Source organism: Ursus americanus, chromosome 27 (genome assembly GCF_024610735.1).
Source record: "Ursus americanus isolate L20-20 chromosome 27, mUrsAme1.1.p, whole genome shotgun sequence".
NCBI lineage: Eukaryota > Metazoa > Chordata > Mammalia > Carnivora > Ursidae > Ursus > Ursus americanus.
Window position 1 is genome coordinate 39784394 of NC_142153.1, and position 18658 is coordinate 39803051.

Genomic DNA, 18658 nt, shown 5'->3' on the forward strand with positions numbered 1-18658 from the left:
AGCTCACCTTTCATGACTGCATGAAGGTGAGTGAGAGCACACAACCTCATTCCTCAGAGTGGTAAGAGGCGAGGGCTCCAGAGTCAAAGTTCAAGGGAATTCAACTTAAAAAAATATACATTTTTCATCGTGGTACAATATGCATACCATGCAAGTTAGCATTTTAACCATGTTTAAGTGTACAATCCAGTGGCAAGAAGCACATTCACAAGTTGCTCAACCTTCACTACGGTGTGTCCAGAAGGGTTTCATCAGCCCACGCTGGAACTCTGTATCCATTAAATACTGACTTGCTCCACCCTCCTCCCCCCAGTCCCTGGTAACCTTTGTTCTACTTTCTGTCTCCATGCATTTGCCAATTCTAGGTACCTTATTTAGGTGGAATCATACAACATTTGTACTTTGGTGCCTGGTTTATTTCCCTCAGGACGTTGTTTTCAAGGTCTACCCGTGTTGCCACCTGTATAAGTAGTTTGTTCCTTTTCGAGCCAAATGCCATTCCATTGTATGTATATATCGCACTTTATTTTGTTTGGTGTAAATAATGCTTCCATGGGAATAACATGTCTTGCACCCAGTTCATGCCTAAAACCTTAGAATCATGACATCGTTGGAGATCACGTTTTGTTCGTGGTAGAGATGAAGAAACAACAAGCCCAGAAAGACCACCCCCTCGCTCATGGCAGCCTTAACAGGAGGCACAAATACCATGAGATGGAAAAACTTGAGCTCCCTCCTTGGCAGAATCACAGTAAAATGAATACACTGGTTTCTACAGTCTTTGTTCAGCTTATTTGTGGCAGATGAGGGGAGTACAATTTGAAAATGTGACTTACTCTAAGAGCTATCTAGTACTTGTTAAACCAAGTGGTCCAGTTATCTATTGTTCTATAATAAACTCTCCTAAGTTTAGCAGCACACTATTTTGTTATGCTCACAAATTCTTTGGGTCTGGAATTTAGACAGAGTGGGGATTGTCTGTCTCTGCTCCACGATGACTTGTGCTTCAGCTGGAGAGATTCACATAAGTGGGAGAAGCCTGAACAGCCAGCTGCTAGAATCATCTGGAAATGCCTCTACTCATATGCCTGATGCCTGGGCTGGATTGTCTCAAAGGCTGGCTCAGCTTAGACCACTGATTAAGTGCATCTCTACCTGACCTCTCTTGGCTCTTGAGCCTCCTCACCGCATGGTGGAACCAGCGCAATCATACTTCTTACATTGTGGCTCAAGGCTCTAAAAATGAGTAGTCCAGTCAACAAGGCAGAAACAGAATGACTTTTTATGACCTAGCCTTGGCAAGCCCATGCCACTTTCACTGTACTCTATTGGTCAAAGAACTACAAGCCTGCTCACTTCCAAGGAAGGGGCACAAACCCCACCTTTCATGGGGAAAGTGTCAAAGAATGTGTCGCTTTGATTTAAAACCACTGCACCCTGTGAATATTGCCCCCTTCAAAGTGGACACCAACTGAATGCTGTCTTCTTCAAAGTGGTCCCATTGGGATACCATGTGACTATCCAAATGCTGCCATCCTTGCTTATGGCTTTCTAGGATGCCTTTCTGGAAACCCATCTAGACTCTACTGAATATCCCTTTACTGGGGGTAGTGAATCTTTAAAGGTAAATTCCATCTGGGGGAAATCCAGGGATGGAGGTAAATGGATAATGGCACATTTATCAAACATTTTAGTGGACTACCAGTGTGCGCATGGCACTAGGGAGAGAGACACGTCAATATAGAGTTTAATTTTTAGTTAAAAACAAACGAACTTGAACTGTGACCAAACAGCCCTAATCACATTGACTGGCTTTTATGTCTAGCTATGGCCTGTGAAGGTCCAAAAAGGCACCATTTCTATTTGGGGCAATATTCCCCCCACTCCCCACATCGTCAAAGGAAAGCCATTACATGGACAGGGAAATTCTGGTGTGTTTGTTCAAAACATCATCTCCCATGATTTTTTAAATCATTTTTTCAAAGAGATAACAAGTTAGTTGGACAAGAAGCATGACTCGGTATGCTTTCTTCTGAATCCACCCAAGAGCTAGAGCTCATGTGAGGGAAGGAAGGAATCCATCTTCTACTCAGGCAAATCGCACCAGTTCAGGTTTGGTCTTCTGTTGACTGAGATGCAGTCCTCCTGAACGTGGCCTTGGGCTTTCGTGTTATAGACACCAATGTTGTCAGGGAAGGGCTTAAGCACAGAAAGCAGGATTTCTACAGATCTTGCCTCTGGTGGCCTTGCCTCCTATCTATGTGGAGCCTTGTCCCGGAGGGCTGATAGGTCGCCATGGCAACCAGCCGTCCTCTGTGAAATGTTCCCAGCCTCTCCCATGAATACACGGACAATCTGTGCCTGTAGCTTCTGATCTGACTTTTTACATAAGCCCTGAGTGGAAATTTAGCGGTGCTCAGGTGGAAGAAGGTAATTTCTACCGCACAAACTAAGTGATCGCTCAGAGGCCAGCTCAGTAGGGCTGAGCACAGAGGGGTGGTAAATCCCATACTTCCCCCCCACAAATTGCTTGCAATATTTATCGTTTTTTTCTTAAGAGAGCCCAAACTCTCTCATATTTTGTATCTGACTTGCCCAAAGACCCACCTCTGTGAAGGGACTTTTTGAGTATCTCTTCAACTATACCCACTAGGACCCCTATCTCTTTCTCTCTCTTAAAGGTCATAGAGTGGCCCAACAAGTATTCTGGGTATTAGTCCTAAATAAAATAGGGGTCACAGAAAACAAGCAAGTGGAAGAGTCAAGACGTGTGCTTTTCTGAGATAATGATCTGGTCAGCATGTTAGCCTGAGCCCTTGACCTGTCATGGTGCTTGTAGAAGAAGGTCTATCCCCGTGATAAGAGCACTGGGCTAAGAATTAGAGTCCTGGCCTTCCCTATGGCATGGCATTCTCATTTGAACCTCAAGACACACCATCAATAAGATAAGGGTCATAACACTGACTGTACAAGGTTGCTTTAAAGGTCTTTTATAGGGGCACCTGGGTGGCTCCGTTGGTTAAGCATCTGCCTTCGGCTCAGGTTATGATCCCAGGGTCCTGGGGTTGAGCCAGGCATTAGGCTCCCTGCACAGTGGGAGTCTGCTTCTTCCTCTCCCTCCACCCCTCCCCCCTACTTATGCCCTCTCTCTCTCTCTCTCTCAAATTAATACAATCTTTTTTTAAAAAAGTCTTTTGTAATATTTGATGCATTCTACAGGTATTTTTAGAAACTTTTAAGGGTGGGGGTTGCGTGAAATAGGTGATGGGGATTAAGGAGTGCACCTGTCATGATGAGCACTAGGTGATGTATGGTCGGATTGAATCGCTATATTGTCCACTTGAAATTAATATAATGCTGTGTCAGCCATACTGGAATTATAATAAAATACAATAAAATCTTTTAAGATTATTCATTTTAAGGACAGTATTAACCAAATGTTTCAAGTAAAAAACAAAAATTCCAAAAATTATTTACCATAAGCTTTTAAAAGAACAAGATGGTTTTGATTGTTGTAGATCTTGAACAACCTCCCATCCTCTGAACACCAGAGTCAGAAATGTAAATACAGAGACGGATTCGTAGGATGAACAGTATCTGAGGTTTACTTACCATGTGGGACAACCCAGGAACCGGCTCAGACTTTATCCTGGAATAAGTACACCTGATTACGTACACCTGTAGACAATGCACACAGAGCACAGACAGAGTCAAGGCGTATGTGCAAAGCTGACTGGTTAAACAATCTCAGTCCGTTTATTTTGAGTCAGGTGAATCTATAACATGTTCTGGAAGATCTCAAGCAAATTACTTTCTTCATTAAAAAAAAAAAAGCCCCATGTAATAAGACAAATAAAACCAGCCTCTTTAAATCCACCTGGGAATACAAATACCTCCTTAAGTCAAAAAAATCCTATCTGTTCCATGACTATGGAATAAAAAATTAAATTAAAAAAAGTTTTTAACTGGGGCGCCTGGGTGGGTCAGTCAGTTAAGTGCCCTACTCTTGATTTCAGCTCAGGTCTTGATCTCAGGGTTGTGAGTTCAAACTTTTGTGTACCAGATCCCATCTTTTTCGTCTACTGGAGGATGTCTTTTTGGTGGTTCTTCCCTGTGTCTCCCACATTATCAAATTTTGTCCTCCATTGGATCATTCACCTACTGGAGAATGTCTTTTTAGTTCTTCCCTGTCTCTCCCACGTTATCAAATTTTTGTTCTCTACTGGATCATTCCCACCACACAAACATGCAGTAACTTTCTGCATATAAACAACAACAAAAACAAACAAACGAAAGCCTTCTTTTAATCCTATTTCCCCTGCCAACTATCACCCCATTAGTCTCCTTCCCTTCGTAGCAAAACTCCCTGGACCTGCACACTCTTGGTTTCTTTTTCCCACCTCACTCATCACTCCTTTTTAATATCCTTTGCAGGTTTCCCCTTCTCTCCCCAACTTCTTAACATTAGAGTATCCAAGAATCTTGTCTCTTTTTTCTCTATGTACTCTCATTTCCTTGGCGATCTCATGCAATCCCATGGTTTTAAATACCACGTATTTATCCCATGCTGACAACATACACATTTAGATCTCCAGTTCAGACCTCTCTCCTAAATGCCCAAGCATGAATATGTCTAAGAGAAATTTTGATGTTAACGTATTTAACACTGCTTCCACCTTCAATAGTCCCCATCTCAGTTGGTGGCAATGCCATATTCCAATTGCTAAGCTGAAAACATTCCTGATTCCTTATCTCACACATATCACACAGCCACGAGGAAATCATGTTGGTTCTACCTTCAAAATATACCCAGAATCTAAACACTTCTCACTGTTTTCCTTGTCACCACTCTAGCTCAAGCTACCACCATCTCTCTCCTGGATCACTGCTATACCCTTCTAATAGCGTCTATCCTTTAGTCCACTACCAATCCAATTTATATTTATTTTCAATGTTAGTTAGATCATGTCACTTCTCTGTTCACAATTCTCCAGTGGCTCCCCATCTCATGCAGAGGAAAAGCTAAAGTCCTTAAATAATAGCCTATAAGGCCCTATGTGATCAGTTCCCATTGCCTCTATGACTTTGTCCCCTGCTATTGATATCCTCCTTACACCCTTCATTCCAGTCACTCTGGTCTTACTGTCCCTAGAACATGCCACTCCTTGCTACAGTGTAAGTTCTATGAGTCAGGGATCTTTGTATGCTTTGTTCTCTGTTGTATCCCAAACATACAATAAAGCCTGGCATAGTAGTAGATTCTGCAATAAATATTTATCCAAAAATAGTAGATTCTGCAATAAGTATTTGTTGAATGAATGATCATAGAATTACCAGGTATGCCCTGAAAAGACTGAAAGAAGGTGAACTTTTTTATCTTTTTGACTCCAGAAGAGTGGTGGGCAAACTACACCCTCCTGGCCAAAATCAAACCTACTACTTGCTTTTGTAAATAAAGGTTCATTTTAACCATGGTCAAACACATTTTTTACATGCTATCTGTGGCTGCTTTCCCACACATGTTAAACCAGAAGAGTTGAGTGGCCGTCTCAGAAAATGTATGGTCCACAAATCCTAAAATATTTACTATCTTGTTCTTTATGGGAAAATTTTGCTGATCTGATAGAATTCAGAAAGGAAGAACTCAGCTAGTCCCTGTTGCTCCACAAAACTCCAGCCACCAAACCCAAAGAATAAAACACACTCAGATTTGGGCAGGTGAGCCAGTACCATGCAGAGATGCGACCACCTCACTCTGGGGGAAGAGTTAGCCTAGAAATGCTCTTATCCCATGCACAGGGGGTATTCTGTCCATGAAGGTGGAAAAAGTAGCCGTGTCTGCCCACACACATCACCAATGGGAAGATGAAGGAAGTTAGCTCTATTTTTTACATCTACATCAATTAATCTCTCAAGAGTTGAAAAATTTCCCCTAACTGCCTATTCTTAATCATGTTACCATGGAAGGGTCATTTATATCATATTCTGTGACCAAATGATGCATTCTAGTTCCTTAAAATAGAGTCAGCTCTCATCTATCTTGTAGACAGGGCTTCTCAGAACCCTTACTGGGGCTGTGAGTGAGCTGGGGGGGGGTTGGCAGGTGCTTCTGCAGGATGCTAAAAGCTTGTGCTTGAAAGAGGCAAGGGGTGGGCTGTGGGACCTCCTCCAAAATGAGTCTGTAGTGGGCAAGCAGGCCCTGGCTGGGCGGTTTCCCTAGGAAGTTGTCATGGAGTGCGGGGTGACTCGGGATTGGGACTTGCTTTGGACCCGTCTCAAATCCCAACCTCCCTCGGAATTTCTTGGAACTGGAAGGACTCTGTATAATGGAGCCAACTGAGAGCCTTGCAGTCTAGATTTATGTGTCTCATGCTGGCTGGAATCAGACCAAGCTCTTGAGTACTTGGTGACCCTGGACCCATGAAATGTGGAACTCTGCTGTCTTTGCTCTAGTCACTAGGGGAAAATATTCCTACTTCTCCAGTTCTCAGGCAGAACTCTCCCTCTGGTTATAATCCCCCATGGGCTCCTCCCTCAGGGAGAAAGAGAATTCCCTAAGGTGAAGAAGAGAAGACTGCAAAGCATTCATCAGTCAAATGGTCCTCAAAAGATGGTATCCAACATCACTTTGTAAAACAAAACAAACCCACCAGACTTCAGTGCAAGGCAAGGACCTTAATTTGGAGGTAAACTCCACCTGATAGCCACCGAAAACGCCAGAATAAAGACTGATTTGAGGAACCTTCAACAGTGTTTGCATACCAGAGAAGATAAGACAAACCTTGAATAATAGTCAACCACAGCAACTGATTTCTGAGTTCAAATCTCTCTGGATGTCTACAGAATCCTTATTTTTTGGAGCATGTTAAGACCAGGATGGTTCTGCTAGAACTTTCGTGTATAACCTTACCCAAATCCAGACAGCTGGGTTGTACAAACCTCTAAACTTCCCTCTGACTCCATGTTTCCAAGAATGATTGAGGTAAAGGAAATTCAAGGAGGAAAACGAGGCAGAGGACTATGGCAGATCTCTAGTCCCGGGTACCCTCTGTGCTGCCCTGGGGCTGATGTCTCACCAGGGTACAAATCAAGATGGGGCTTCTCATGGTAGGTGCTGCTATTGTTATTAATAGCAGTACTTACCAGGAGACTGGTCGTCTTCTAACAGGAATGTTGAGAACAAGAGAAGTTTCAGCAGAACATTTCACAGGCAGCTTGGACTAGACCTCTGCTAGGTAGATGTCTCTTTTCCTTAGCTTGGATGAATGGAGAGAAGTAGGGGAAACAACTCAATGGATGGCCTTTCTTTGATGTGTTTATCTGAAGGTCAAGAAGAGAATAATCTTGAGGGGGCTCTGATGGAACCACTTTCCAGTCTCCTCCCCGAGATAGTAAGAATTTACAATCATCTACTAACTGATACACAGGAAAGTTACTTGTTGCAACTTGAACTTAGCATGTTAAGTAATAGAGTTAACACCCTTCACAGCATAGGTCACTGAGCACTCCCAGGGAGGAAGGAGAAGACACCACAAGGGAATGCTCTCAGCGACACAAACATATTCTATTTTTAAAGAAGGTGTTGAAGCACCAGTTACCTTGCCCTCAGGAAAAATACTCCTGTATAAAGTTACATTGAATTTGGACAGACCACTGTAGTAGGACTCAATAGAGTATGTTTTAAGGAACTCTGGCCTCTCCTAAAAATACCTCTACCTGCAGCGCATTCCAGTGCCCCCACAGATACATCTCATCCAGCCCAGGTGCCAGAACCTTCTCTGGAAAAATGCAGAGAGGTTCCCTATGGGAGAAGATGAACCGTTTCCTGGTAAGTACTGCTACTAATAACAATGGCAAGATCCAGCCCCTTCCTTACTTCCCACGGGAGTCCCAGTCTCCTATGGCTCTGGAATCTGGCAAACCCCGCAGTCTGGGGCTAGGCCACCTGTCCGTCTGGTTTCTACCGCTGTGAGCGAGCAGGGAATACACTCACGTTCTGGGAGAGGAGAAGGAAGAGGGCGGGACCTGTGGAGAGCTGATTACCGCATCGGTCCCTCCACCCGCAACCAGCCAGCCAACGGCTATCAGCCTCTGCGACTCGCATTACGTAAGTGCTAAGTGCTACCTTCTAAAAAGCGAAGCATGAGGAACAGACAGGCCTCTAATTGAGGCGATTTGTACCTACTGTGTCCATTTGAATTTCAAAACATACTCCCTTCCCTCCAATCACCAGAGGAAAGGTCCTCTGTCCCCTGAGAGTGAGCTGAGGGTGAGCGCCTGTTGCCTCTCCTAGTCCCAGCACACGGGACTTTCTGTTTGTGTCTGGGGCTTCCTCACAGCTCCCCGGGCTCCGCTGTGCCCCCGGCTGACCCGCAGGACACGTCGCTGCCCGACTCCTGACCAGGTCAGACTGCCCTCCCGGGTCTGGCGCCCATCTCGAGGTCTCTCCATGTAAGGCTGTGGGTGCTGCCAGTCTCCTCCAGGACGAGCCTGCAAACCCAGCAATGTGCAGCGGTCCCTCGGGGTGGGCGAAGGCAAGGACGGGCCACAGCCACCTTCAACTAGAGAAGAGAGGAGGCCCCTCATCCCCTCATCCTGGATGGAATGCGGTGATCCCTTCCCACACGCAGGAGAAGTGACTAGAATCTCGGTACCTTTGAGCTGGAAGAAACCTCTGACTTTTTACGAATGAGGAGACCAAAGCCCAGGGCTCAGGTCAAAGGGCTGAACTTGGCTTCTTAACTCTTAATCTATACTCTTTCCACTGCATTAACCTGCCTCCAGGATTTATAGTCAGTTTATCTCTTCATTCTAAACTCCCCAGGCTCACAGAGTACCCCAAAACTATAAGAGGGAGCAAAGATTCCAGGTGGTGCTCCGGAAGGGGAGAGACTAGGAAAGGGGAAAGACGATTTCTTCCCGGCCCGGCCAACAGTCAACAGCTTTTCTTCCAGAACCATCGTCTCTGAGCCCGGCCTCAGCTCCTGCAGCACCTCGCACCCACCGCCCTGACCCACAGAGCTGGTGGCCTGTCCTGGGGCTTCATCGCTGGGTGAGAAAATTACTTGAACGTTAAGAATTTCTTAGTGATGTCTCATGCCTGCTTCCTGGGGAATGACCTGCAGGCCTTTGGGTTTCTACAAAGTTTGTAGTTCCTTATTCCTTGTCTGACATGTGGCTGTGACCATTCATTTACCTGGTGGCTTGTTTCCTGGAGGCCTGATGACCAAGCCGATGGTACCTGCTGACCCCTCTGACCTTCTGTAGGTCTCTGGCCCCACTCTGGAGACTCATGCTGCCGGCGGCATCTGGATCCTTCTCCAGGCCTGCTCCTCACCTGGGCCTCCATCTATCACAGCTCCCCCTGCCCTGCCAAGTCCCTGCCACCTAGCCAGTATCTATTCCGGTTTAAAGCAGCCTGACCTCAGACACGAGGAAAGAGCTTGCTGTGATTTTGGTGATGATCGTGTCACTTGACAGTACTACGGAGACACTGCACAAAACAAGTCCAATGCCAACTTCCCAAACAAGGACGCTAGGAGGCATTTGAGTTTTTTACCCAAAAAGACTAGAAAACATTAAAAAGTTAGATCTGGAAGGGACATTAAAAATACTTCAGTCCAGCATTTCCCATAGTGAGTTCTAAGGGAAAAGAAAGAGGAACATATATTTTCCTTGTATTATTTTCCTTGTATTATTCAATGAAACAGAGTTCTGTGGCCAAACGAATTTGGAAAACACTACATACGATAGCCCTTTCATGGGGATTAAAAATGTATGTCAGCCAGTTAAAGGCTCTGGCAAAGTCCTCCCTCAAAGAAACCTCTTGACCTTTGCTTAACTCAATATTTCCCAAGTTAATTATAACAGAGAACACTTCTCTTCTTCGGTGTGTATTAATCCCATCCAGGTGGTGTTCTGCGGAATCCACGCCAGGAAATGTGACTCAAATAAGTCCAAACCCTCCTTTTGCAGAGCAAGAGATTCAGACTTAATGAGGCTCCAGAAGCTTGCTCAAGGTCACCCGGTCAGTAGCAGTGAGAAACATTTCCAGAATAAGACTTCCAAATTCCCATTCCAGTGCTCTTGCCACTAAACCTTGTTGATTCCTTTTCTTTACAAATGGATTCCTTTGGGAACTCCTCAAAACACTAAGCATTCTCAGTGCTCTTGAAATGCCAGGAACACAGTTGTGTTCACATAGTGCTTCTGGAATATACATTTTGCATCAAGTGAGAAGAAAACTTACTTTTTTATTTAAGGTAATTAATGGGGATGAGATTAACTTTTTTTTTTTATTCAGCATTGAAACTAGTTGACAACATTGGGTATCCATCACTTAAAACAGCAGGTAACTTTCTGCATAATTTCCACACAACAACTTCTCAAGGGCATCATGCTGAGTAAAAAAATTTAATCTCAAAAAGTCACCTACTTTATGATTCACTTTCTAGAACATTCTCAAAATGACACAATTATAGAGACAGGGAACAGATTGGTGGTTGCCATGGGTAAGGAATGGGGGCAGGGAGAGGAGCAGGGATGACCACAAAGGAGAAGCACTAGGGGGATCTTTGTGGGGGTGGGATAGCTCTATATATTGGCCGGGGTGGTGGTTACAGGAGTCTGTGCATGTGATAAAATGGCCAACATGGTATCAATGTCAGTTCCTGCTCCTGACCTTGTACTATAATCATGTCAGATGTAACTGTTGGAGAAAACTGGTTGGAGGGTCCAAAGGACTACTTGGTCCACTATCTTTGCAACTTCCTGTGACTGTAACTATTTCAAAATGCAAAGTCTATTCACACACGTATTTACCCACACACATGTGTGCACACGCATGTATGATCCACACAGTAACATGGATGAATCTCGAATACATTATGCTAAGTGAAGGAAGGGAGGCACACAGGCTGTATTCTGGATGATTTCATTTGTGTGACGTTCCGGAAAAGACAAAACTCAGGGATGGAGAACAGACGGTGGTTTCCAGGGATTTTATGTGAGGCCTCCACAACCCCAAGATCACTGTCTGGGGCCAAAACTGAGAGTCAGACGCACAACCACCTGAGCCACCCAGGCCCACAATCTCACTTCTATTCCAAAAACTGTGATTACTTTCGCATAAATCACACATTTGGTTTTCACAACTGAAACGTCAATTGTGACACTATTCAAAGGGGGAACACATTCCCTGAGCTCATGTGATTAAGTACAGGAGGAATTTTACATTAATCTCTTCAGTGTTTCAGATTATGGCGGGACAAATGAGAAGCTTTGATGGCATTTGGTTTAGTGACAGGCCAGCTCAAAATGCAGCCAGGTGGTTACCAAAGCCAGATGATTACACCATGACGTTAAAGGCTGAACAGATTATGGGAAAGCTAACATGACACCAAAATAGGGTTTCGGCAAAAACAGAAAGAAAGAAAAAAAAACTCGGGATCAATTCATTCCCCGTTTTCTTGAAAACATTCTTAATCAGCTCTCACAGCAGCTCAGGTGTGTGCTCCCCATCTTGCCCGCAATTCTTGGACTCGGTTGGAGTTTTGGAATGTGATATGTTTGTTCTCCACCCCACCCTACCCCACCCCTGAGAGCCTCTTTTAGCAGGTTTATTTATTAACTCTATAACTTCTGTTAATGCTTTCTCACCTGGGTATATCAACAATAGGATAAGACCAGAATTTATGCAGCCATAAGCTGAAATCAGGGGGGGCAGGTGAAGAACAGGTCAACCATTTTGAATTTCAAGTCACCACTCTCTTGCTAAATATTTTCTTTATGTTATTTTTGGCTTGGTTCCACATCGAAAAGTTTAAACTCTGAAGTTGTAAACATATGGCTGTTAAGAAAAATCAACTCATCTTTTCACGTCCGTTTAATTGTTCAATCAGCTTTTCGTAGTTCTCAAAATTTCCTTCTCAGCATCACTGCATATAAACATTAAAAACTAAAATTCCAGGGGCCAGCTGGCGTTTAATCATCTGTAAAGATGGAATCTCAGATCTGTGCTTTCTCCCACCTCTTGGGGGGCTGCTGCTTCCCCTCTGTCTGGGCCTATCATACCACTAGTGCTGAGATTCCCTTCCCACTTAAAATGGAACTTTCTGGCTCTAAGCTTAAAGTGCCTCAAATGGTGTTTGCTATAAAATAGTTATCACTTGGTTTTATTTACTAGTTCAGAGAGGCATATCACGTGTGCCTTTGGTGTTTCTTTGTATTTTTACCTTAATTTTTATTAAAGTGATACAGCATGAATTTTAAGGAGCCAAACAGTTCTACAACGTTTGTAATGATAAATAATCCCATCCCCGCCCCCTCCACCTCTTCTCCAGAAGAACCACTTTTAAGCTTCTGAGCTGACACTTTTTGTATTGACCTCTTCCCCTCTAAATAAAATGCTCGTGCTGCTTTTGAAGGGTAGCCGTGTGACTGCAAGATCGGACTGCAGGAGTCTGGGACACGCCCCCCCAAATAAGCGGCGCTGCTATATTGACTATTTTGAGCTGTAGGCAAATGCAGGGAGAGGCTTTCTCTGCACTCCCCTCATCTGCCTAATGACAGATCCTTGAAAAGAAACTCAATTGTCATAAATCCCCTCCCAGGACATCATTAACTAGGGAGAACTGCCTAGAAGTCAACTCCACAGCCAGACGCACTTTGTCACAAATGATCAAAACCTCCCATCTCGGGGCGCGTGGGTGGCTCAGTCGTTAAGCATCTGCCTTCGGCTCAGGGCGTGATCCCGGCGTTGTGGGATCGATCCCCACATCAGGCTCCTCTGCTGGAAGCCTGCTTCTTCCTCTCCCACTCCCCCTGCTTGTGTTCCCTCTCTCACTGGCTGTCTCTCTCCCTGTCAAATAAATAAATAAAATCTTAAAAAACAAAAACAAAAAAACCTCCCATCTCTTCTTCCAAGGGCCCATTTGTCTTTCCTAAAAATCATTTCCTCTCCCTTAAGAGGCCTACATTCCCTTCCCCTTCTCCTACGAAGATGGCATTTAAGTTGGAATTTTTTTTTAAAGATTTTATTTATTTATTTATTTGAGAGAGAGAGCGAGCATGAGGTAGGAGGGAAAGGAGTAGAGGGAGAGGGAGAAGCAGACACCCCGCTGAGCAGGGAGTCCGACAACTCGGGGCTCGATCCCAGGGCTCAATCCCAGGACCCTAGGATCATGACCTAAGCTGAAGGCAGATGCTTAAGTGACTGAACCACCCAGGCGCCCCTTAAATTGGAATTCTTAAGCCACTGTGGGAGTGTCATTTGTCTTTGGGTGCCTCCCATGTATCCATGAGGTATGCATGTGAATCAACTTCTGTTTGTCTCTCGCTAATCTTTTATTCCAGTGGCCTCAACTAAAAACTCAGAAGAGAAGAGGGGAATTTACTTTTCCTCCTCTATAGTTTCCTTGATTTTTCGTTTGCAGACACTGGCTACTGACTTACCACTTTGCAAGTTAGGAATTTGGCTCTCTTCCCTTTACCCCGTGAAACACACGCAGCCTTCCCATCCGCTTATCCTTCCAAGACAGTTAATCATCAATTTTTCTTAGAGCTTTTCAGTAACTATAATTCATTATCATTATGACCATGTAAATGCTACTCTACTAAGCTACATAGTAAACTATAATGACTGACTATCCTCAACAGCTTTTTATTTCCCTGGAGAGTAAAGTCAAGTAGTAGCGCTTACCATGAATTCAAAGACAAACTCTCATTCAATTACGTAAACATCTTTGCAAGACATTTAGAGCAACCCATATTTTATCAGTCTGACCTGGAAGAAATGCTGCCAGATTCTCTGCCATGTTCCAGTCTGGACTGTTTGTTCTCAACAACTGGGATACAACTGTCGTCCTGGGGTCGCCATCCACCATTTTCCTGAGGATTTCCCTCACGTCTCTTGTGTGGGATCTCCTGTTTCCTGAATCTGGGGTCTTCTTTCTCGGTTTACTCCCTTGTCTTGGGGAAGCATACCCTTTGGCAGCTTCCTGATAAAGACACATGGGAAATACAGTTTTTGAAACATTGCCTTTCTAAAATGTCTTTAGTCCCCCTTCCTATACATAATGGCTGTTCTGTGATTCTGAAACAGGAGTGGTTTTTCCTCCAAGTGTCCAAGGCAGTGCTTTTTCACCTTCTAGCCCCTGGTATTACTGTTGAGAAAACCGATGACATTTTAATTTGATCCTTTGTGGCGTTTTTTTGCACTTCATTTTTTCTGTTCACTCTTTCCAAAACTCCTATTATTCAGGTATTAAACCATGTGGATTCATCCTCTAATTTTTTACTTTTTCTCTTTTACATCATTTGCTCTACTATCGGGGAGAGTTCTTCAATTTTATCCTCCAATTTATTAGGTTCTTCAAAATTTCTATTCTGTTTCTGAAGGTCTAAAGCTCCCTTTTCTTCAAAAGTTCTGTTTATCTATCATTCTGTCACTGTTTCAAGGTTGAAATATCTCTTCCTGTCTCACTGAAGATACTACTGATGGGTTTTTCTCTTTAAGTTTCCTTTCTTTGAATGTCTCTGTTTCTTCTCTCATGCCGCTTTTCTAATGTTGATTTGTCTTGGTCTGGATCTTTCCCATTTGGATTTCCTCACGTGTAAATCCCGATCTTATGCTCATAAGAAAGAGTATGTGTCTGGGGCTTTTCAACAGTGAACTTCACTCGAGGGTCGACTGGCTGAGCTGTTTCACTGGGGAAGTCATAATCAGCATATGTAAGACTTTCTTCTTGGGCTGGTCAGAGTCTCCAGAGGACTCTTCCAGTCTCCTACCTTAAAGACAATGGCCTGCCTGCCAGTGTTCTGGGAGCCAAGGAGATGGGGGAAGACTGGGGTCTCAAAAACCTCTAAGACTATAGTTACTCCATTTCCCACCTCCATCCCTGCCTAATTGTCTTCCAACCCAAAGACCTGTCTTCCTCTGCAGAGAATAATCTTCTAATTCTGTGAGGGTGGAGGAAGCCAAGTGTCTGACTGCACAAATTGGAGAAGGTGGTCTGGGGATCGAATTGCTCCTTAAAAAGCTTTTGCCAAATCCTCCTTCTTTAGACCCGTCCCTTGACTCCCATTTCCAGAGCGGCTCAGTGTTACCAAGTCACAGCCTTTTTAGGGCAATCTGTGCGTCAGTCCACTTTCCTCACTCCTGATCCAGCATTCAGCTTCCTTATATCTGCTGAAATCAGCACTCGTTTCTTTCCTTTCCAGATTCCAAAAGTTTGCTGTGATTTTTCTCCTCTCCCACTTTCCCCTTGCCAGTAAAAATCTCTTCTGTTGTGGTTTCAGAGAGATGTCAGGAGAAAGGGATGCAAGAGGCAGTTCTACCTGCTACCCTTACGTGGAAGTCACCATGTAACTAAATGTTAGTTGCTTAAGAAAACAAAACACAGAAACAACCAGAATAATACAGAGCCCTGATGTAGGAAAAAATGCTCTGTTAATGTTGGAATACAAACTGAATCCTAGTAAAAACTTTAAAAGCTGTAAAGATAAAACTTCTGACCTTAAACCAGTGAAATTTTCTTTGCACCTAGGGAGCAAATCCAGCAATTAAAATAAATGTATAAGGCATCTTGGTATGTAGCTTATTACTCTTATGGTGTTCGTTAGGCAGTTCCTAAATGTTGAGGCTCTTCTTATAATTAATTCTCCTTGATGTTATCCTTCTCCTTCGCTCCCTGGCTGCTCCCTGAAAACCACATCTGTGTGTCACTCTCAGTATCTTGGTCTGGGCTACACAGAATGTTCAAGGATACCTTTCCTTAAACTTAGTCCAGAGCCAGTCCTTAACTGCCACTCCTTAGTTCCCTTTTCTCTGGGCCCAGTTAACATTCTAGAACCAAGGATCTTCCAGACATAAGGAATACCAAGTCATACAAATATGATAGAATTTGCTGAGGCCTCCCTCACCACCCGCCCACCCAACCTGGATGGCTCAGGCATTTGCAGGGAAATTAGTCCCAGGAGGAGGCAAGTGCTCCTTTGGCACCGTGATGTCAGGGATTTTATTTCTACAAGAAGTAGAGTCAAAGTTATATCCATAGGAAGAACATGAATGCTTCACTTAAGACTACAGTGTTGCCGTTTGGAGGAAAATTCTTGGATATGTTGGTGAAGTGTGCTTTCCATCAGGTCAATTAAGGAGGAAACCAGCCTCAGCTATTATAGGTAGAAAGAAGACAAATTAGAGTCCAATTTTCTGCTATTTTCCCCACTTATGGGGTGGGGGCACCCATACGCTTTCATTGCCAGCAGAAGCCTGCACAGTGGACAATTCTCACTAAGATCTAGTCAAAGCCTGTGGTGGCAGAGTGTGCAAGCCACAAGGTGACACTGGGTAGCATGCCCCTTTACTTTGTGCAGAGGAGTGGAAATTTCCAGGGAGGGAGGGGTTTGGATGCTGGTTTGAGGAAGGCCTACATAGAGGAGAAAGAGGGAGTTTAGGGGAGAAAGGGTTAAGGAAAGAAGTAATATCCACAAGGACACCCCTTTCCAACATGGAATCCTGAGAGTAGAATGAGGCAGTGAATTAGACTGCACCTCCCATCTCCCTCAAGTGAAATAATGACTTAGATTATCAAGGTGCGTACGGTACGGGTTCAATCACGGCATGTGAGTTCCCATGAAGAGAACAGGATCTCCTCTTGGTCACCTATCAAGGCACCAGCCACTACTAGGTGGAGAAGGCAACAGACAGCTTCTCAAGCCTGACAGCCGCAAGACCAATTCACCTAATTCCCTCCGCACCTACACGCACCCAGGAGAAGGGCTGGATGAGGTCACAGGAAGAAAAACACCTTGGAAGTGGAGGAGGAGAACTTTGCTCCCTTTCTTCCTTCCTCACTAACAATTCCATCCTTTCCATAGTACAGACATTCTGTTGGATGTCCTGGTGACTCTTTTTAGTCCTGAATTCCCAACAGAAGCCCTGCTTTCTGAGGTTGGGGGTAAGGCTGGAGGCATCCTGGCTACCAAGACAGAGCCTTGCATTTACATTTATGCTCTTACCTAAAATATCTGGAGTCCTTTTCCATATGTTCTTTCATCTGATTATCACCACAACACGAAGTGGTTAAATATTTTAACAGGAAATCCACAGCTCATTGCAGAAGAGCAAATTCTCCTGTGTTGGTCACTCTGTGGGGTCACCATTATTATTCACTAGTCAAGTTATCAGAAACACATCCTCCTATCAGCGGCTGCAGTCCAAGAGACGCTCTAAAGGGATCGGGCAGGAAGTGGTCTAAGAGCTCTTGTTCTTTTAGGTAAAAGGGGTGTAAATCAACACCCTTTCTAGAGCAACCCAGTAGAGAGAAAAGAACACAGATGCTGGAGAGAGCCCTTACATCAGAGACAGAAGACATTCCTTGGATATGTTCCATACTCTATCGAAAGGGACAACCTTCCATAGAAATACCATACAGCAGCTAACTTTTCCTGAAACACATCCTGAGAACTTTCCATATTCCTCAGTTGCAAACACTAACACAGAACACGATTACCCCTATGAAATGTACCAGGAGGAGTCTACACACAGTGGTGCTGAGATATGGAAGCACACCCATTTGTTCATTGGTCTCATAATGTCCCCAGTAAAAATTCAGCAGCTAAGTTACTACATTCAGAAACCTTTGGTGTTGGTCTTAGTGAGAAACAAACATCAAATCCTCAGACGCCAAGGGTTGGCTGTAATAAAGATTTGTATTTATAGCAATAATACACCTCCCATTCAACAAAGAGAAGCGTAATCTGCCAATATTCTCATGTGCTGATGAAGAACCACAGTGTAGAATGACGTGAGGCAGAAGGCATCATGCAGCCCCAAAACCAGACCCTGGGGGAAAACCTGAACAGGGGAATCAATCCGCAATTTCATATACTTCGGAAAAGCTGGGAGGATCAGGGCCGAAGGAAAGGCTTTGGGCTTGACAGTGAGATCACTGGTAATCTGTAAGCTGATTTAGTGAGAAGTTACGATCTGAGAGGGCTGGCAGAAGATGGAGAATATTCTGTGAAGTTCCAGGTGAAGAGGAGAATGAAATGAAGAGGCTTTTGGGTGGCGTTAGCAGGATTGAAAGACAGCTTTGGGGGAGACAGGAGGTGGAGAAGGACAGATGGGGGGAAGCTTGGTAACACAGCTGCCCTCTACCACAGCCCAGCACACAGTAAGACAAAACATACCGACTATCGTGACCCTATAGACTATTGTCATGTGGGTCAGGACAAGCACTGTTAAAAACAGCATTGAGATATAATCATCATACCATAAACTGTATGTATTTAAACTGTGTAATTTTATAACTTTCGGACATATGCATATACCTATGAAACCATCACCAAAATCAAGATAATAAATATATCCATCACCCTCAAGAGCTTCCTCCTTTGCCTTTGTGGTCCTTTCTCCCCCCAGTCACTCTCATCCCTGGGCAACTGCTCATCTGTTTTCTATCATTGTACGTTAGTTTTCACCTCCTAGAATTTTATATAAATGGAATCACACGGTACATATAGTTTTCTAATTTCTGTCACTCAGAATTATTCCGAGATTTGTTGCAAGTATCCATAGTTCATTCCTTTTTAGTGTGAGTACTACCCCACCGTATGGATGTACCACAATCTGTTTATCCGTTCCCATGTTGATGGT

General features: G+C 44.1%; 1 long non-coding RNA gene across 2 annotated transcripts in view; it reads right to left on the reverse strand.

Moving 5' to 3' along the window:
* Window positions 1-3685: 3685 nt before the first annotated feature.
* Window positions 3686-18658, reverse strand: part of LOC123784514 (uncharacterized) — a 127949-nt gene continuing 112976 nt past the window's right edge. Inside the window, exon 7 of one of the 2 annotated variants that reach the window (XR_015722029.1) lies at window positions 3686-7320. This is a non-coding gene — a long non-coding RNA (uncharacterized LOC123784514). The other variant, XR_015722030.1, reaches the window with a different exon arrangement.